Raw genomic sequence first — 13764 nt, 5'->3', positions numbered from 1 at the left:
TCTTTTCTTCCTGATGTTCCAAAATTCCTTTTTTAGCATTTGCATTCTGTTTCAAGAATTTTCTGTAGCCATTCTTTTCGGGTGTAGATGCTGATAACAAATTCTCTTAAGTTTCATTAACTGGAGGATTCCTTGGTTCTCCAGATGCAGGATGCTACTAGGTTCACAGTTTTTTCTTTCAACATTAGAAAAATGTTGTCCCTGCTCCTGTCCTCCAGGGTTTCTGATGAGAAATCTGCTGTCTTTTCAATAATTTTTCCCTATATGTCATACATTGTTTTTCTCCCTGCTTTTTAAGTCTTTGTCTTTAGTTTTCAGAAATTTTATTATCATATCTTAAATTTCTGTAGGTTTCTCTATCTGGATTCTGTGGATTTCTATCTTTTGTCAAACTGGGAATCTGTCAGTCAAACTATGTTTTTCAAATACTTTTTCAGTCCCAACATCTCTTTCTGTTCCTTCAAAGATGCCAATGACATGAATGTTAAAACTTTTGTTATAATCCCACAAGCCCCTGAGGTGTGTTCATTTTATTTTTTCATCATATTCTGTATTGTTTAGATTTAGTGATTTTTTTCTTTTACTTCAAGTTTGCCAATTCTTTCCTCTGTTTTCTTCATTTCTCTATTGAGTTATTATTATTTGTTTAATTTCAGTTGTACTTTTCCACTTGAAAATTTCCATTTGGTTTTTCTTTTTATTCATTCTTCTATTTCTTTGCTGAGACTTTGTAATTGTTAAATTTGCTATAAGCATGTCTGTAATTGCTCACTGAGACACCTTTATGATGGCTGCTTTAACATCTTTGCCAGGTAATTCCAACATCTGTGTCATCTCCGTGTTGACATCTGTTGACTGGCTTTTCTCATTCAAGTTAAGATTTTCATGGTTCCTTGGTATGATGAATGTTTTTTGTTTTTGAATGTATTCTGGACATTAACTCTGAGAGTGGTGAAAGTCCTTGCTTCTTAGTTGGTCTTCTTGACACCATCACCCGTGGGAGGTGGTGCCTCATTATCCGCAGGTGGTGGAGGATGTCCTGGCTTTCCACTCGGCCTTTGCTTATAAAAGTGGTAGTAAAGCCATAACTTTTCTAACAACATTTGGTTGGAGTAGAGTGCTTATTGTCCAAAAGTTTTTTGTCTTTCTCGGCTGTGCCTCTCTTGTTTCTTTGGTTAGAAAGAGCACGCCTTTATTGGAGCTTATTTTATCTGTGCCCATTAGAAGTTTCAGGTTGCCAGTTTCTTCTGTCTTGATTTTAGAATATTTGAGGCAAAAAACAAAAAAACAAAAAAACAAAAACAAAACCCAGAGAACTCACCACTGTGTTATTTCTCCAGTCCCAAGGTCTCTGGTTTGCCTACTTCTCTATCTCTAAAAGTCTTCTTATGTTTGTTTTATTTATAATACCCATGATTTTTAGCTGTCCTTAGTGAGAAGAATAGAAATAAGTATATCTACTCCATCTTGTCTAAAACTCTAGAAGTTTTTCTCTGAGATTTTTATCCTTGCAAAGACCAAAACAACTCAGTTTAAGACTAAAGTTTAGAATTAGGGAGAAATAACACAAATAACTTTAATAATACTACTCCAAGCTATTGAATGCCAACTATGTGCCAGAAATGTACAATCAGTTATTTCTAATCCTTACAATAATATTATAAAGCAGTTATTACAATTCCAATTGTATAGATGAGGTAAATAAGTTCATAGAGATTCGTAATTTGTCCACGATTTCTTAACGACTATCCGGGAACCTGCCCCGATATTCACGTAGGTTCTTTTCTATTTTCCTTAAGCATCGGCCAGCTTGAGAAATAAAGGGACAGAGTACAAAAGAGAGAAATTTTAAAGCTGGGCGTCCAGGGGAGACATCACAGGTTGGTAGGATCTGTGATGCCCCATAAGCTGCAAAAACCAGCAAGTTTTTATTAGGGATTTTCAAAAGGGGAGGGAGTGTGCAAATAGGTGTGGGTCACAGACATCAAGTACTTTACAAAGTAATGGAATATCACAAGGCAAGTGGAGGCAGGGCAAGATCACAGGACCACAGGACCGAGGCGAAATTAAATTGCTAATGAAGTTTCAGGCACCATTGTCATTGATAACATCTTATCAGGAGACAGGGTTTTGAGATCAACCGGTCTGACCAAAATTTATTAGGTGGGAATTTCCTCTTCCTAATAAGCTTGGGAGCGCTATGGGAGACTGGGGTCCATTTCCCCCCCGGCAGTCTCGACCATAAGAGACGGCTATGCCCGGGGGGGGCCAGTTCAGAGACCTACCCCCAGGCACGCATTCTCTTTCTCAGGGATGTTTCTTGCTGAGAAAAAAATTCAGCAATATTTCTCCCATTTGCTTTTGAAAGAAGAGAAATATGGCTCTGTTCCGCCTGGCTTACCAGCGGTCAGAGTTTTAGGTTATCTCTCTTGTTTCCTAAATATTGCTGTTATCCTGTTCTTTTTTCAAGGTGCCCAAATTTCATATTGCTCAAACACACATGCTTTACAATTTGTGCAGTTAACGAAATTATCACATGGTCCTAAGGTGACATACATCCTCCTCAGCTGAAAGGATTAAGAGATTAAAGTAAAGACAGGCACAGGAAATCACAAGGGTATTGATTGGGGAAGTGATAAGTGTCCATGAAATCTTTACAATTTATGTTTAGAGATTGCAGTAAAGACAGGCATAAGAAATTATAAAAGTGTTAATTTGGGGAACTAATAAATGTCCATGAAATCTTCACAATCCACGTTCTTCTGCCATGGCTTCAGCCAGTCCCTCCGTTTGGGGTCCCTGACTTCCTGCAACAAACGACTACATGTTGAAACCAGGAATCAAACCCCTGTCTGATTCTAAAGACTGAGCTTTTATTAATAAGTTAAAATATAAAGATGAGTGGGTGTAACCACCCAGCAGGTTCACCTAGCCCACTGCCTAGACAGAGCCAATTTATCAAGACAGGGGAATTGCAATAGAGAGTTTAATTCACACAGAGCTGGCTGGACGGGAGACCAGAGTTTTATTGTTGCTCAAACCATTCTCCTCCAAAACTCAGGGATTGGGGTTTTTAAGGATAATTTGGTGGATAGGGGGTGAGAACATGGGGAGTGCTGATTGGTCAGGTCAGAAATGAAATCACAGGGAGTCAAAACTGTCCTCTTGTACTGAGTCAGTTCCTGGGTGAGGATCATAAGATCAGATGAGCCAGTTTATCCGTGTGAGTGTTGTGGTCGATTCACCCAGTGCAAGGTCTGCAAAATATCTCAAGCACTGATGTTAGATTTTACAACAGTGATGTTATCCCGAGGAGAAATTTGGGAGGTTTAGAATCTTTCAGCCTCCAGCCACATGACTCCTAAACCATAATTTCTTATCTCGTAGCTAATTTGTTAGTCCTGCAAAGGCAGTCTAGTACCCAGGCAGGAAGGGGGTTTATTTTGGGAAAGGGCTGTTACCACGTTTGTTTCGAAGTCAAACTATAAACTAAGTTCCTCTCAAAGTTAGTTCGGCCTATGCCCAGAAATGAATAAGGACAGCTTGGAGATTAGAAGCAAGATGGAATTGGTTAGGTCGGATATCTTTTAGTACCATAATTTTCTCAGTTATAATTTTTGCAAAGGCAGTTTCAGGGAGAATGGAGGTTGGGCCTGCAGATGAAAAGGAGAGTGGTTATTCCCAAGTTTCAAGCTATTATCATGATAATATGACAATACAAATATTCTAAGATGCCCTCACATACAGATAGCATGTGCTGGACTACATGTATGGGCTGTCAGAAAATATTCCTATTAGTGGTGGTTAAAATATTTCCTCTTTTTATACTTGGGTTGTTGCGGTGAAGAGTTCAAAATATATGAAGATTAGGAGGGAATTCAACTCAATTTATTCAACTCATGATTCTTTGCAGCTCATAATGGTAATATCAGATAAATATTTATTGAACGAATAATTACTATTTATCAAACACTTGTTAGGGTCTAAGTTTGGTGTTTTGCTACATTATCCCTCTTCCTTAAAACAATCTGTCAAGTGGGTGCTATTATTAATAATACAATTATATAATTATCTACATAAAGCAATGGAGGTTTTGAAACAAATTAGGTAATTTATCTAACATAGGTTAAAAATGGCTGAACTGGAATTTGAATCTAGCCCCTCTCTAACACCTGGGTTCTTGGACGCAACATACCCTACCAACAAGTGCTGAGAGAAATTAGAGGAAGCCTGACTGCAGAGATGAGATAGGCCCAACAGAGAGCAGAAACATTCCTGTAAATGCTGCTATACTGAAGCCAGGAATCAGAGTATGTTGTTAATTGACACCTATTGGTTAGAGCCACCTAGGTAGATACTTCAAATTCGCCCTTTTAGAATGGTTGGTACTTTGTCTTTGTACTCAGATCCAGTGACATTTGCCCCTAATTTATCTTCCTGTGTTAGTTCTGTCCAGAAAGCTCCACAGTCACTGCATGACCTTTGAGGAGAGGATACCATTATTTATATTATTATTTTTCTCTGGTTCCTTTTGTTCTTTTAATCTAAACCTTTGTCATTGATGAGTCTGAGTAATTAGGTACAGCAGAGGGAAAAAAAAGTTAACTTTGGGTTGAACACTTTTAATGCTGCAACTCCATAAATAGTTAAGTGCCAGTTTGAAATAGTGTCTTTTGTGTTGCTCTGATGTCATGCTGTCAATTATCATTATTTTGGACTTTATGATAATATATATCCAGCTAGTTGATGTTAAACTTTGAGTAATGTTTAGAATCAAATGCCTTTGGAAAAGTGAGTCTATGCCAAAAAATGGTGTAAATAAGATTTCAAGTAGGAACATTTACTTATTTAAGACAACAAACTAATTAAAAACTTGAGTAGTTATAAAACCAAATAGCATTAGGTTGCAATCACTCTGTCTATACAGTTTATCTTATATATTAAAAACAGACCATTTTTATCCATTCACTAAAGTGAAGACTTTAACAGAAATTGGATAAGCTAGATCCAGTTACTGTCTAAACTTGAAGGTAAACTATACTTATTTTTAACTAGTTCATTTTGTATTACTTCCTGAAGTACAAATGAGCTATTCACTGAGAATCTGGGGAAAATTCCAGATCTGTTAGCCAATTCAGCAGTCTGCACAGTGGTTGACTGATGGTGTTGATTGGTGTCTGTGAGATTTTGAGAGCTCTGGAAGTATCAAACAGAACAACACACACGAAAAAGTAGGGAATGGATTGGAAGACCTGGGAATGTTTCTAACCCAAAGGACTTTCTATATCCTTTAGTATCTAAAAAATTCTTGTCCTTCTATAAATCTGTCCCCAGCAGCAGATGAGGGTGGCCTTCTCCTAACTAGTTACCTTCCCCTGGGGTCCTACTTGTAGTTCCAGATCAGAGATTGGAAAACTAGTTCAGATGACCTCCTACTCAACACCGGATTTGAATTTAGAAACTTAGGTGCAAATGAATAATGATGTTTATTCCAAAAGAGAGTGTTTTTCCTAGTTTTGAAGATAAGTTGAAGATTATAAAGGATGGACCTTTGAGTAGTCATCATTTACTACTGGGTAAATGTTTCTCAGTGTTAGGGTCTGAAATTTTTACTTCCCTTTTCAGGCATTAGTCTGAAGCAGCCAGTGTATTTAAATAAGCCAGGTAGCACTTGATTGGCCTCTGGTGATTCTGTTTAAGTCTATCCATCCTGGGTCAGATGACCTAGAGGTAACTGCAGAAACAGATCTCCTGGTAATTGTTGCTAGCTGCAGAAATATTTTAACTGCTGGTTTTCTTTAAATTATGATTTACTCCATGGTAAAATGGTAAAGTCAGCACTCTTAATTCCAAATTTTGACTCTAAAGGTTAAGAAAAAATCAGGGTCTCAGATATAGAAGCTTTTGGAATAGGGAAGGATTTAAATCAAAGGTAACTAGCTTTAGGTAATATAGAAAGACAGTTAAAAAAATAACCCCAAAACAAGAATGACTCCCACCACCCACCACTGTTTTATTTCTTGGCTCACTGTACTTTGTATGTGTGTAAACTTGTTCACATTTAAAATTACTCTCAAATGTATTCAAGTAATAATTTGGTTCTAAAACTAGTCAGGGTGATTTTGGCATTTGGTTATAAGACAGTGTTATGTAAACTCTTATTGGGTAAGGCTTTAGAAAAGAGTGTTTCTTTTTCCTTCTTTTAAATAGTCAGAACTAGCTTATTTGTGGAAAGAATGTAGCTTAATATTCTTAACTTGCTTTTGGATTTTCTGCTTGCGTGTCTGTACATTAAAAGTTGGTCATGCTTCTCAATTTAAGAAGGAAAAGTGTTTTTCTAACTTCAGCAAGATGTTAGGTAAATAGTCAGCTTCATAAGAGAGCTTTATGCACTACTTGGATGGAAGTATCAGTATCAGATTATCTTTTATAAAGTTTTATAATTTGTTTTGTGCTGTGACACATGTTTAAAATACTCAGGATTCCTTCTGGCTTACATATCAAACTACAACAAAAATCCCTTTATTTGACTATACTGAAAAAAACTTTCTAAATAACAAAATCTTACTAGCTCAATAAAATACTCTATTATCTGAGGGAAAGTGGAAAGGGCATGTTAATCTAGACAATATGAAAAATGTAGGCTGGACCTGGTGGCTCACGCCTGTAACCCAAGTACTTTATGAGGCTGAAATGGGCAGATTGCTTGATCATAAGAGTTTGAGACTAGCTGAGGCAACACGGTGAAACCTCATCTCTACCAAACAAACACAACAACAACAAAACAAAAAACAAAAATTAACAGGATGTGATGGCACGGGCCTGTAGTCCCAGCTACTCCAGAGGCGGAGGTGGGAGGATCTTTTGAGGCCCGGAGGGGGCGGTTGCAGTGATCTGTGATCCTGCCACTGCATTCCAGCCTGGGAGATAGAGTGAGACCCCCATCTCAAAAAAAAGAAAAGAAAAGAAAGAGACAAATCTAAAGATGTCCCTGAGGGAGGCTCAGGTCACTACCTAAGGAGAAGTCAAAGAAGAACAAAGAAAAATGAAAAAGTCTGCTATGTTAAAAGTTCTGAAACATTTTCCTGTAAATGTTTATTTTTTTTTTAATGGCAATATTAAGCTTCAGAAACATTGGTTTAACATCTATATTTATTCTTCCAGCCAATCGATGCAGACTACTTTAGATGTGTATATCTATTACTTTTTTGTCTTTATTGATTTCTGGAACTCTCTCTCAATATTTATTTCTCTTTGTTCAAAATTTGTGTTTTGTCACATTAAGAAATCTTCCTTAAGATATCTGCTGTCCACCCGTTTCAAATTAATTTATTTTTTTCCTCCCGGTTCATAATCTTTACAAAAATACTCAAAGTTAACCTGGCCCTATTTCAAACTCTGGCCAGAAATGTCTGGGTTATTTTTAACTTAAGTGTCCTCTGGAAGATAATTTTATAAACAAACCAAAAGTAGTCTTTGATAATAGAATGTGCATGAATTTGGGATGCAGGTAGAATTCGTTAAATTATTTAGACTGAGCTTTAGCTTTCTTATCTATAAATTGGAGGGAAATATACTAATTTCATAATGTTACAAAGATCAGATATTTAAAAAGTGCACATTCCACTAAGGCTCTTTGCACACAAGTGCACAATAAAGGACCACTATTTTTAAATCATAAGAATTTTACAACTTAGTCCTGAAAATGAACAGAATGCTTACAAATAGAGTTGTTTTTTGTTCATTTTCTAGGCACATGCTAGCTCGACTGAATTTTTCTCCTTACCTAGTTTATGATAAGTCCTGATTATCTATATATCTGAAAAAAACCTTTATTTTGTTTGTTACCTTTGCACTGCCTAATTTCAGAAGTGGCTTTGAAAAATTTGTGATAGTCCATTCTCTTTCAAAGTATAGAAGCCTAGTATGCTTTTAACAGTTCTGAATGAATTGTTGTGTTTAGGCAATGGTTATTTGACTCTTCAAAATTAAGTGCATCCTCAAATTGTTTTGTCATATGGCGGTGCCATTAGAGGTAGTCATCTTTCAGGTTGTCTTAAAAGTTTGTCTCTCACTATCTCTCTTACTCTCCGTCAGATTGTGTTTTCTCAATAGCTTGCAACAATATCTTTCAATTCACGTGCTCCTCTTTCAATGTTACCTTGACACTCCTTCCATTTGAAATGTGGGTTTCTTGTTTCCTCATAAATCTGGTGGTACTATGTGACACTATGTGACTTCAAACATGAGGTCATAAAAGTAATAAGACTTCTGCCTGGCTCTCTTTGGATGTCTGCTCTTGGAACCCAGCTGCCACGCTGTGAGAACCAAAACTAGTCCACATTGGGAGACCACATGGAGAATACACAGGTATGTTTCTGGCGGACAGACCAGCTGAGGTCCCTGCTGACAGCCAGCATCAACTGCCAGACATGTTAGTGAAGACTGCTTAAGATGATTCTAATCCTCAGCAGTTGAGTCACACCCTCCTCTCCTTGCCTTCAAATCTTCCCAGCTGAGGCCTCTGACATCAGGAGCTGTGCTCTGTGTGAAATACTGACCCACAAAAATCAGTGAACATTAAAAAATCACTCTTTTAAGATACAGAACTGTGTTTAGAGATGGTTTGTTACTTAGCTGTAGCATCTGGAACACTTTCTTTTCCTTTTCTCTGTTCCTCCTTCCACAGGCATGTCAATGGAACTTAATTCTGCATTACTGAGATGCATATTTTGAATAGATGTGCAGTGATAAAAATGGCTTGCCTTTTCTCAGAGCATGCTATGTGCTAGGCACCATTCATTGTGAACACTGTATATATATATTTAAATCTTCCAATGATATGACAAGAGAACTACTATTACCTGTATTATTTTCCCTACCTACAAATGAACAAACTGAGTCATGAAGAATTTGTATAACTTGTCAATGTCAACTATCTACTAAGCTTTGGCTCCAAAACCCTCACTTGAACATTGTAATGTATAGAGGTAAGTGAAAGTAATATTAAAATTCCAGGCAGGGAGAGTTCAGTTTACTTTTTAGGTGTATAGATTGAAAATGTTAAATTCCAAATATACTAAAAACTTTTTTTTTTTTTTTTTTTTTTTTTTTTTTGAGACAGGGTCTCACTCTGTCGCCCAGGCTGGAATGCAGTGGCACGATCTCAGCTCATTGCAACCTCCACCCCCCAGGCTCAAGTGATTCTTCCACCTCAGCCTCGCAAGTAGCTGGGACTACAGGTATGTGGCACCATGCCCAGCTGTTTTTTAAAAGAAGCATTTTGTAGACACGGGGTTTTGCCATGTTGCCCTGCCTGGTCTCCAACACCTTGGTTCAAGTGATCCATCCCTGTGGCCTCCCAAAGTGTTAGAGTTACAGTTGTATCCCCTTTTTTTAGTAGCTTAACAGTTTAGTAACTTAATCCACAGTTTCTGGGATCCAGGAAACTGTGAATTAGTAAATCTAAGCTTAGAAATCAAGATTAGCTTTAAATTCTGTCTGTTACAATTATATTTCTTCTATCCTCAGATGCACATTTTTTTCAACATTTTGCCAACTCAGAAATGAGAATGCCTTTTACAACTGGTCATGTTTTGTCATCGAATTGGCAATATTTTAAGTCATTTTTAGTGTTATATATAAAATAATGATCCTTCTTACAATAGGTGCTGTCTTATTTTAGTAAAATGCATATATTTTACATTTTTAACCTATCAGATACTGGAATCTGACATACACTATTGTTGCAAAAACGGCATACATAGATAAGGACAGGACAAATAATTCAAGAACCCTCCTAAGTCGTTGCTGCAATGTTAAACTGAATAGTGAAAGAGTGTCAGAGATCTAGCAGGCTCTAAAATAAGGCCAGTGTTAGCACCCATTGTTACCTTGAAAGTATATGTATGAAAGCCCATTTCCCTTGGGTAATTGTCTTCACATACAGACACTTGGTGATCAATATTTAACAAAGTCACTGCTAGAATTAGGTTTCATAAGGATACAGCCCAAACCCAGCCCAATTTACTTGGGGAACTGCTGGTGTTGCCAATTAGTCTACTCTTCCGTACATAAAGGCAGCTCCCGCATCAAAGTTCTCTGGTACCTCATTTTATTCTGACATTTTTCTTGTAATATTTTTTCCTAAATTGATTATCTTATATTTAGCTTTTTCCAAAATATCAGAGTACCTTGCAAGCTTTCATATCAACTTACAGTTTCTTTCATCGTTGGTAGTGGTGAAAGTGCTAAACATTGCTGATTCTTGTTTTCATCCACCGTATCCAATTTTCAGAGTTCAGTCATGTTCCTACAGGTTTAACTTAGTGATTTTCATGTGTTTAGTGATTTTCATGTGCTGGATTGGCCAGTCCAAGGTCCTGATATTCATTAAAAGAATGATCACATTATAATAAGAGTTGGGATTCTTTTAGGTAGTGCTTCTAAAAGGAAAGCATTGTAGTAACCAACCAGGTGGTAAATGGCTGATCTACTGGGGCCATTGTAGCCATAATCCCTGACTCAATAGCTCCACATCTTTTAGTTTACATTCTTTCTTTTAGTCGGGCTGTTGCTCTTACAACTGACTTTCTGGTCAGGTTTCAAGAAATTGGTTCTTCTATACTCCTCTGAGAATTTCCTTTTGTTTCAAAGGGAAAAATAGCAAGTAACTGTTTTTAGATTAAATGAAGCATCTATTTCAGTTCATAATGTATAAATTGTAGTAATTAAAGGTAGAATGACTTTTTAAGTAATTATATTGCATGTGATGCAATCCCAAAGAGATACAGTGCTTTCTAAGACTACATGGTTAGATGGTTGGTGTGTACAACTGCCAGGGTTTACTAAAGCCAAAGAGGCAGTGTTCTGAGTTTAGATGAGAGAACAAAAGGAACCAGTCATTTGAAGAGCTGCCTGGGAAAAAGTGTTTCAGGCAGGAGCAGCAAGTGTAAATAATCTGAGGTAGGAAAGAGATTCTCAGCATGATAGAACAAAGTAAGCAGCCAGTGTCCCTGACATCACAAGTAAGCAAGAGAGAGATTGATGCTCAACTGATGGAGAGAAGAGCAGGGAAACAGAAATGGATCATAAGCACTTGACCTGCTAGGAATCATTGATATTGTTAGTTGCCTCCTTAACTTCCATTTTCTTCTTTTTGATGTTCCCTACTTTTTGAGTCTTACCTTCCTTTATGCATTGATCATGTACTTCAAGAGGAAGCTGACTCCTCTCCATTTCCATGATTGGGTCCTGGTTGGCTTGGGCCTATCAGCATATTTCAACTCTGTGGTCAATACATTGTTTCCAGGGAAAACCACAGGACCCTTGCTCCTTCCTTTTGGACATGAAAACAACTTGTTGTCCTGATTGCATTTTGTAGACATCTTATGAGCTGTCATTGGGAGAAATTCAACACTGTGGATGGTAGAAGAAAGCAGAAAATGGGACTTTGATGACAATTTTGAGCTCTGGATTTTAAAAATGTAAGTTAATAAATGTTTTTCATTGTTTAAGCCAACTTGATTTGGATTTCCTTGTTTTGGCCTGTAGAGTCACAGTCCATTGAAAAGTAATGGTTTTATTCCAGGGAATGGCATTGCCCTTGTGCCATTTTTAAAAAGTTTATTCTAGTTTAAATAATAAAGGTATCTATTGATTCACAAAGGGAAAAACCAGAGCATGGAGAAAGGGTAAGATGTAATTGTAGTAATGTATGCAAGGGAGTAGTGATTAATCCTAAGCTAGTGACATTGCAAATAGAGGAAAACACATATGGAAAAAAATATATTTTGGCACTAGCATCAACAGGACTTGTTAAAGGGTTGTTTTTAGAAAACAAGGAATACAAATAATCATGGATGACCTCCCCAAAACTGTAGGAAGGTTTTGGTTTAAAAAATTAAGATGGTTTTAAAAATTAAGCTACTGAAATGGGAGTAGCTGGTTTGGGCATGGGTGGAAAACAAGGATTTCAGTTCACTATATGTTAAAGTGTAAAAGAACTGTTTTTCTTTGATGAGGATATGTCAATTATATAGTTTTATATGTGAGTGTGTGACTCAGTGGAGAAATCAAGGCTGGAGATATGGTTTGCGAGACATCAACATGTAATTGGGTTTTAAATAAATGAAATGAGATGAAGTAATCTATGGAGAGATTGTAGATAAAGAGTTAAGGAGAGCCTGGGATAGAGCTCACGTACTTCAAAGTTTGGAGGTTGACTAGAAGACCTTGGGACGAGATTAGGGAAAATTGGCCAGAAAGGCAGATGGGAAATGGAGGATGGAGAGTTACAGTAACAAAAAGAGGAATTGTTTCAAGACAGGTATTAACACTGTGGAATCCTGATGAGAGTTTGAGTAGGGAGTGAAAGATATGTAAATAATCAAAGAATAATTTAATCATGTTTTATATTTAAGACAGATATGTTCTAATATCTATGCTTTGAAGATATTTCATGAATGATGAATCATAATTAAGCAGAATGTCACTTATATGTCCATACATTTCAGAGAAAAATAAATAAAGTAAGCAGAATATTTTACCAAAGTAATGATTCTAATTCAAATAACTCTCAGGCACTATACGGCTCTATCCAATAAAAAGAATTGAAAATATTCCCATATTTAATTGCAGTTCTCAAAGAACATTAATGGAGATCTATGCCATAGTTCATAGCCTCATTTCTCTTAAGTGTCTTTCCTTTTCTCCTTTAATTCTCTCAAATTTGTAGAAGAGAGAGGGGAGAGGGGAAGAATGAATGTGTGTGTATACACGTGTGTGTCTGTCTCTAATATTTTTCCCACATCTCTTGCAGATACCCATCTCTTTTGTTTCTCTTTTATTCCACCTTCCCCCATGTCTTACCACACTGCCATCTCCCTGTGGTTGCTGAGATTTTTGGTCCTAGTACCAGCCATCAGAGACCATTCTTGGAGGATTAAAAGACCCAATTATTTCTCTGGACCTTCCTCCTGGAGGGAAATGCAAGAAGTTCCTTGGAAAGTGTGTATTCTTCTTTCACTCTGATTGATGTTTCCTTGTAGAGAAACTCAGATGAATCAAATTATCTTTCTTCTTAAATCTAATTTTCTAGCCATGTTGGATGAGAGAGTTTAGGGTTCAAATGACTTCTCTTTTTGGGGGAATATTCATTTTAAATAAATTTTCCTATTCATTGATTCCAAAAGTCAAAATGCCAAATTTTAGAGGACTTAAAACATTCACTGAATTTGTGAAATAGTTTTTCATTCCAGTGGTTGAACCTTGCTTTTCTTTTGTTGCTGCTTTGGAGAAGGTTAATGTGCTTCCCATAATGTCATCACCCTGTTGAAATCCATCTGCCCCATAGCTCGGCAGTGGCGCAGCCCTTTCAAGTTCTGCAGGGAAACCAGATCAAATAAAAATATCCAGCTCTTCGACAAGTATGTGAAAAACAAAAAGAAAAAGCCCATAAAGAAGAGACAGAGCAGATACCCTTGCCCTAAAGGTGTAATGTGAAACTAATGTTCTGTTAAACCTGTTGAGCATTACTCAGATTCCTTCATGAGTACATTCACACCTGGGGGAAAAAAATGACCACTGTCATACTATGGAAAGAAACAACAGAAATTACTAGAGAAAGAAAAGTAGATAGGCTCCATTTTCTGGTTCCAGTTGGAAATTTAACTTGAATCTTTTTGTTAGAGCTAAAATATGCTTAAACTGTACATTTTTAAGAGTTCTCTCAATGGGAGAAACATAGAAATTCCTGAATATAAC

General features: G+C 36.9%; 1 long non-coding RNA gene across 1 annotated transcript; it reads left to right on the top strand.

Moving 5' to 3' along the window:
• Positions 1 to 8252: 8252 nt before the first annotated feature.
• Positions 8253 to 11488, top strand: LOC134761770 (uncharacterized). Its single transcript, XR_010140868.1, has 3 exons — positions 8253 to 8370; positions 9125 to 9242; positions 11384 to 11488. It is a non-coding gene; the product is annotated as an uncharacterized LOC134761770 (long non-coding RNA).
• Positions 11489 to 13764: the final 2276 nt, after the last annotated feature.

Source organism: Pongo abelii, chromosome 6, assembly GCF_028885655.2.
Source record: "Pongo abelii isolate AG06213 chromosome 6, NHGRI_mPonAbe1-v2.0_pri, whole genome shotgun sequence".
Lineage (NCBI taxonomy): Eukaryota > Metazoa > Chordata > Mammalia > Primates > Hominidae > Pongo > Pongo abelii.
This window is presented reverse-complemented; position numbering and strand designations above follow the sequence as displayed.